General features: G+C 36.9%; 1 long non-coding RNA gene across 29 annotated transcripts in view; it reads right to left on the reverse strand.

Annotated features, from left to right (window-relative positions):
* Positions 633-6,416, reverse strand: part of LOC104738851 — a 6,923-nt gene continuing 1,139 nt past the window's right edge. For 4 of the 29 annotated variants that reach the window (XR_002035299.1, XR_759859.1, XR_002035294.1 and 1 more), the window contains 26 exons: positions 6,317-6,386; positions 6,087-6,178; positions 5,794-5,848; positions 5,650-5,697; positions 5,471-5,561; positions 5,156-5,261; positions 4,911-5,038; positions 4,756-4,820; positions 4,545-4,688; positions 4,388-4,446; positions 4,158-4,293; positions 4,024-4,075; positions 3,855-3,914; positions 3,670-3,772; positions 3,463-3,585; positions 3,333-3,368; positions 3,123-3,240; positions 2,849-3,013; positions 2,680-2,754; positions 2,509-2,561; positions 2,282-2,414; positions 2,079-2,143; positions 1,747-1,838; positions 1,616-1,649; positions 1,370-1,430; positions 633-1,248 (listed from right to left, as the gene is read on the reverse strand). This is a non-coding gene — a long non-coding RNA (uncharacterized LOC104738851). Of the gene's footprint in view, positions 1,256-1,369; positions 1,431-1,615; positions 1,650-1,746; positions 1,839-2,078; positions 2,144-2,281; positions 2,415-2,508; positions 2,562-2,679; positions 2,755-2,848; positions 3,014-3,122; positions 3,241-3,332; positions 3,369-3,462; positions 3,586-3,669; positions 3,773-3,854; positions 3,915-4,023; positions 4,085-4,157; positions 4,294-4,387; positions 4,447-4,544; positions 4,689-4,755; positions 4,821-4,910; positions 5,039-5,155; positions 5,262-5,470; positions 5,562-5,637; positions 5,698-5,793; positions 5,849-6,086; positions 6,179-6,316; positions 6,387-6,416 lie in introns of all 29 variants that reach the window. The other 25 variants (XR_002035315.1, XR_002035311.1, XR_759858.1 and 22 more) reach the window with 25 other exon arrangements.

Genomic DNA, 6,416 nt, shown 5'->3' on the forward strand with positions numbered 1-6,416 from the left:
GGTTCGGTTCGGTTTCTTTCGGTTCGGTTTCGGTTTGGTTATTTAAATAAATAACCATAACTAACATAAATTATATTAACATTAACCAAATAAACCAAATATAACCAAAACTAACCGAATATAACCAAAATTAACCAAATATACAATAACAAAAATACAAAAAAGGGAAAAATATTGATTCAATTTTACAAAATAGTATTTAACTTTGTAAATTCAAAATAATAACATTTACATATATTGATTATTTAAAATATTTAATTGTTTTGAATCTAGAAATAATTTATATTTTAAGTTTATTTTATAGTTTTGCATAATATTAAGTATATAATATTTGATATCTTCTAGGTTTTCGGATATTTCGGTTAACCATTTAATTGTCGGTTCGGTTCGGTTCGGTTTCGGTTAGTTTGGATATAGATTTTTACTAACCATTCGGGTATTTGAAGAATTTTGGTTCGGTTCGGTTTAGTTTTTTTCGGTTCGATTTCGGTCGGTTATTTGGTTATCGGTTATTTTGCCCAGCCCTAACTAACGCGCTTGGAAAGTTTGAATCCGAACTTTGCGGTTAGGGGCTCGAAAGTCACAGGTCACAAGTTCGCTTGTAACAGATCATTCTATTGTTAGTTTATCAAAATTAGAACTCAATTATGTATTGACGCTTTTACTATATTAAAAGATCATTATTATAATGTGTCTGCTCGACGTGCTAAACATGTTACAAGCGAAGCACACACCAAAGCACGAAGAAAGGACAAACAAAGTGAACAAGCTTTAAGATTTCGACTTTTAAAACTGGTCCAACCACAAAAGGACCAAGAGTTGGACTTAATTGCTTTGTCTTTTCCTTTCGACTCCTCTAGCTTCAAGCTTCAGGTAGCTTGATTTGTGCTTAACTTGGACCATAAGAGCACACAACTATCTTGACTTGTTCTTCGTTAAAGCAAGTAAGTTTACCTAGAGGCTTTGCTGATGGGTTTCCATTGCCGACGACGACGCTCGTTAAATAAACATTAATTGTAATCCATCATCACGATCATACCCGAAACTCCCCTAATTCTCTTGCTTCTGCTAATTCACCAAGGTGCATCTATGTAAAGCTCCCACTTTTGAATAAAGTGTTCCAGTGTTAGTGTTTGCTAGTTAAACGCACTGATCTCATGGATTCCAAGGGAACCTTGAGAGACACTCCTCTACCAAAGCCATATTGGAAGATTAGAGACATCACCATCATCGCCAATGGATGAGCCTCTGGTGACTCAAATATAGCATAGATTCTTTTATTTTTTATTTTTTTGTGTGCAACAACATAGGTTCAAATTACTCGTGCTTATAGAACTGTGAAAAAGGGTAAAACATAGTCATTATTTACCTGCCCACCAGAAATAGCTTTCAAAACAGTGGCTTTCCAAGAGCGATATGTCCAATGGTTCCTGAAATATAACAATATCATCTTTAGGTTCTATGCATGGTTACTGCCTAACTGGAGACTGACTTCCCTTCCATCGTTTAGATCTCCATCTAATGTAGAGAATCAATAGACTTATTATTTGCAGCTTTAATACTAAGAACGTGAAAACTCATGAACATAATCCTAATCTAAATCCTTTGTAATTACCAATATCAGTTTGGTCGTTGGATTCATCAAAGACCTGCAACAATATTATGCTTTAAAAACAGAGAACGATGAAATTACAAATTTTGAACATAAAAGTGGTATAGCTAAAAAAGAAAACAAAAGACGCTTACATTGTTATAGTAACCCATGTCGACACAAGGATTTGTGAAACCGAAACCTCAAACACTAATCTGACGAAAAACGGGTTGGATTTAACAATTACCTGCATCCAGATAGCATCCAGATAGATAGCATTTCAGATAGATCAACAATAAGTGATATGCGTAATGAGACACAAACCAGTAAGTTATGAAGCAGCAAACTAATAACAGAGAACCTAATATCTCCACCAAGATAACAGAATTAGTGAAGAGTATCATTTGCTTCAGGACAGATAAATAAAACAATAGCAAATACTCTCCAATTTCCCTAAATTATGATGAACGATAGAAAGATCAAATACCTTGGACGAGAAAAAACTACTGCGTCTTCGTGCCATGTTTCTACAAAGTCCCTAATGAAACAATCCTGCATATATAGAGCCGAGAAGAGAATTACACTTGAGTGAAAACGATGCAAGAACAAAGATGGTGAAGTGAGGAATGAATGAGACCACATTATATGAGAAGAAGATTATAAAGAAAATGAAAAGAAAAAAAAGCAAACCTCTGGTGGTTTAGGGAGAGCTTAAGAGCCCCACGAAGTTGCAAAGTTTCACCTTTTGGAGGACATGTAACCTCTCCATGTTTACACTCTTTGGCCGCTCTAGTGGCAGTCCAAGAGCCCGGTCCCATATCAGCTGAAACGAGAAAGAGAAAACAGTATCACAAAGATGAGTGTGGTTTTATTCAAAGAGAATCGTCAATAGCGCAAAAGTATGTCTGTGTATGTACCTGTGAGCAGATGACGAGACTCCTTGAGACAGCCAAAAAGCACAGTGTAGTATCTATATTTGAAAGAAAGGTCACTCTATTAACTATAACCAAGATTCAGTAAAACAAAGGCCCAGTGAAACATACGTTTTTGATATCCCAGCACCAGAATATAAATCAAAGTGAGAGTACCTGATGTTCTGTCTTTCCTGAATCCTTATTGCTTCTCTGGTGATTCCGCTAGTAACTCTGGGTTCTCCCATTCCCCTGTCAAACAGATTTAAAACCAAGAATAAGACAGCCAAAATCAAGTTTATGAAATGTTTTTTGTCTGTGTAATGGAATGGAACAGAGAAAATACCTGTTGTCATCACTTCCATCATTGCTTCCATGACTAAAATATTCTTTTCCGCTTCTAGAATTTGTGCTCGACTTATTTTCCCCATTCCGGGTCTCATTCCAATTTCCAAGAAGTCAAACCAGCACGTGTCTGCTTTAGGAAATCGTTGATGTCAGAACTCATTATCTTCTCGACGCATCAATAAAGACAGATGAAGAAGAATTCAGTGTAGAGAGAGAGTGAGGGGAAGGTAAAAATAAAGTTTTGATAGTAATTTTACTGAGAAAGAACTTACAACTTGTGTTGCCTTCTATACAAATGAAAGCACATCTCCCATTCGATCTGGATAAAAAGGTTCCAAGATCCTTCATTCGCTCTCCACGTCCTACCAGTTTAATTGGTTTTCCTGATACCTATCGACCCTCAGTTAAAGAGTATACTATCAACATAAAACGTTGGTTAAGTAACTTTCTATGACCTATTGATCACAGAAGAAGAAACAAACCTCCTTGACACTCAAAGCAGCACCACCTCTTGTCACCTGAGCAGCAATCAACACAGGTGTAGTGTAACTAAGAAGGGAACATATCAAGGCAGATTTAAAGAAATTAAAGAGGTGGAGAAATATATCTTACCCAATACTCTCCAGATGATTAACAATATCATAGATATGGTCGTCGTCTCTCTGGACTCCAGAAACAAACCCCAATCCAATCTCTGGAATAGGATTTGACAATCGTTGTGTAAGATTGCATCGTCTAGAGAAGGAAGAAGATATTAGTTAGTTTCTCTATTGTGTGTGCAAAGAAGAATAAACTTTAACGGGGCTGAATTAGACTCACAACTTATGTATGGGGAGAATTTGAAGTGGACAAGGAGGAAGACTCACAACTTGTCTCGAGTGACCTCAGCAAAGCACACATCACAAGCTCTCCGCAAATGATCCTGCAAAAAAAATGGATTTCATATCAGAAAGACAAAAACAAGACAAGGGAGTAGAAACCAAAATGTTGCAGCAAAACATTACTTGTCAATCAGACCTTCAAATGTTTCCATGGAGCAGATGATGGGAGCCCACGTACAGTAACTGCCAAAAAAAAAAAAAAAAAAAGGCATTCAAGAATCAAAAGAAGTGAAGTGAAGTGAGGCCAAATATTATAAAATACCAACTTCATCTCAGAGCAAGTAAAACAAACCTCAGTATTCAGAGTGTCTTCTTATAACTTCCACTAGGATCACTGAAGATGCCTGTGTACGCTGGTTGGTACTAGTTAGTAAATCTGAAAATCTAAGTGAAACGAAGAAAGAGAGAAGAACAGAGTTAACTTACCTGCTTAAGTCTTCTTCTTCTTCACTCTTCAACCCATCTCTCTGAGATAAAGCAGACTTGAGTATTCTTCTTCATTCTTCATTTCTCCATGTTTACACTCTTTGGCCGCTCTTGTGGCAGTCCGGTCCCATATCAGCTGAAACGAGAAAGAGAAAACAACATCAAAAAGATGAGAGTGAGTTTATTCAACGAGAATTGTCAAAGCGCAAAAGTAGTGTATGTGTATGTACCTGTGAGCAGATGACGAGACTCCTTGAGACAGCCAAAAACCACAGTGTAGTATCTATATCTGAAAGAAAAGGTCATTCTATTAATTATAACCAAGATTCAGCAAAACAAAGGCCCAGGGTTGGTCAGACTCAAGTGATATACGATGCAGTTTTTTACCTTGCTCTCGGTTAGATAATAATAGTTCAGCAGCACTCCGCTATGAGCAGCAACGTTAGGCCATGGTGTTTCTTAAACCTGTACTTGGTCAAACACCATCAATCCAATAGAATCAGTTTTGATTCTTGAAAGCACCTCCACGATCTGCAAATAGAGAATAAGAAGAAGAACCATTAAATGCTAATTCGCAATTATAATAGAATTGTTATACCTCTACTTGCTCGGTCAAATCAGAAGAAACGCCATGGAAACAAACAACCTCCCCCTCCGATCAACCTAAAATTGGACCAAACTCGTCACTAAGAAAAACATAACAAAAGAGATTTAATGAAATTAGAAAAAGAAAAGTGGAGAAACAAATCTCACCGCAACACTCTCCGGAAGATTAACAATATCATAGATACCGTTGTCGTCGTCGTATCTAGACTCCTGAAACAAACCGCAATCCAATGTCCAGAATAGGATTGGACCATCGTTGTGTAAGAATGCATCACCTAGAGAAGGAAGAAGAAACGACAAAAACCATTCCAAAAACAGAAGAAGATATCAGTTAGTTTCTCTATAGTGTGTGAAACGAAGAATAAACTTGAAAGGGGATGAATTAGACTCACAACTTATATGGAAGGGGAGAATTTGAAGTGTACAAGGAAGAAGACGCACCACTGTCTCGAGTGCACTCAGCAAATCACACATCACCAGCTATCCCCGCATATGATCCTGCAAAAAATGGATTCCATATCAAACAGACAAAAACAAGATTAAGGAGTAGAAACCAAAAAGTTGCAGCAAAACATTAGTTGTCAGATGAACCACCATGGAGTCTTCTAACTCCCATAAGGATCACTGAATATGTCTCTGTATAGCGGTTAGTAAAACTCAAACATCCAAGTGAGAAGAAGCAAGAGAGAAGAATAGAGTTAACTTACCATGAAATCAGATGAACCACCATGGAAAGAAACAACTTGCTCTTCCTCCGATCATCGGTTGGCACCATATCTTGCTAATTCATCAACGATCCTGTGAAGAGACGGTGATGTATGTTTTATCAATGAAAAACAAAAATCTAACATGAACAAGAAGAGGATTTTTTTACCATTGAACAAACCTTAAGCAGTTTCGAGTCTTCTTCTTCATTCTTCAATCCATCTCTGACCTGCACATATAGAGAATTAGAAGAAACCATATACATAGTTAATTTTGCAAGTGGGAATCAAACAAACAACTTAAAAGAGAAAAGCAGAAGACAAACCATAAATCCCCAACTTCTGAAACATCATTCATTCATCAAACCATCTCACCCCGATCTGCACATAGAGAATTAGAAGAAGAAACCATCGTTACCCTAAAAATAAAAATAAAATAAAAACCCCAAAAAGATTTTAAATACTCACAACTATGGACAAAACAGATAAAGAAACGAACAAAAAGGACATATCAACAGTTGTTTCACTATATCGAAAAAGAGAGAGTAAATATGGGAGATTAGGAAGACAAACAAAAAGAAGACTCCACAATCAAACCATCACTGAGAGATCTTAGTACCAGAAACCACAAAAGGTCTTGCGCTTAAGCAAGTCATCATCATCATCTCCACTGATGCCTTTCTCTGCTAGTCTAGAGCAAATTTGACAATCCTTGAGGATGATGCAACAAACAAACAAAAGACATGCATACCAATAGGCAATAGTTAGCTAGCTAGAGACAAAAAGATAAGAAACAAAATAACAAGACATATATAATAAGCAAGTCTAAGCTCATGGCTGCAAACTTACACGTATTGCAGCTAGTTGCGATCCATCCTTTGACAAAGCTTGCTGTTCAGGAGTAATTCCAAAAGAAGACCTGCAACAAAGAGAGAGAGAGAGAGTGAGA

Source organism: Camelina sativa, chromosome 14 (genome assembly GCF_000633955.1).
Source record: "Camelina sativa cultivar DH55 chromosome 14, Cs, whole genome shotgun sequence".
In the NCBI taxonomy this organism is placed as follows: Eukaryota; Viridiplantae; Streptophyta; class Magnoliopsida; order Brassicales; family Brassicaceae; genus Camelina; species Camelina sativa.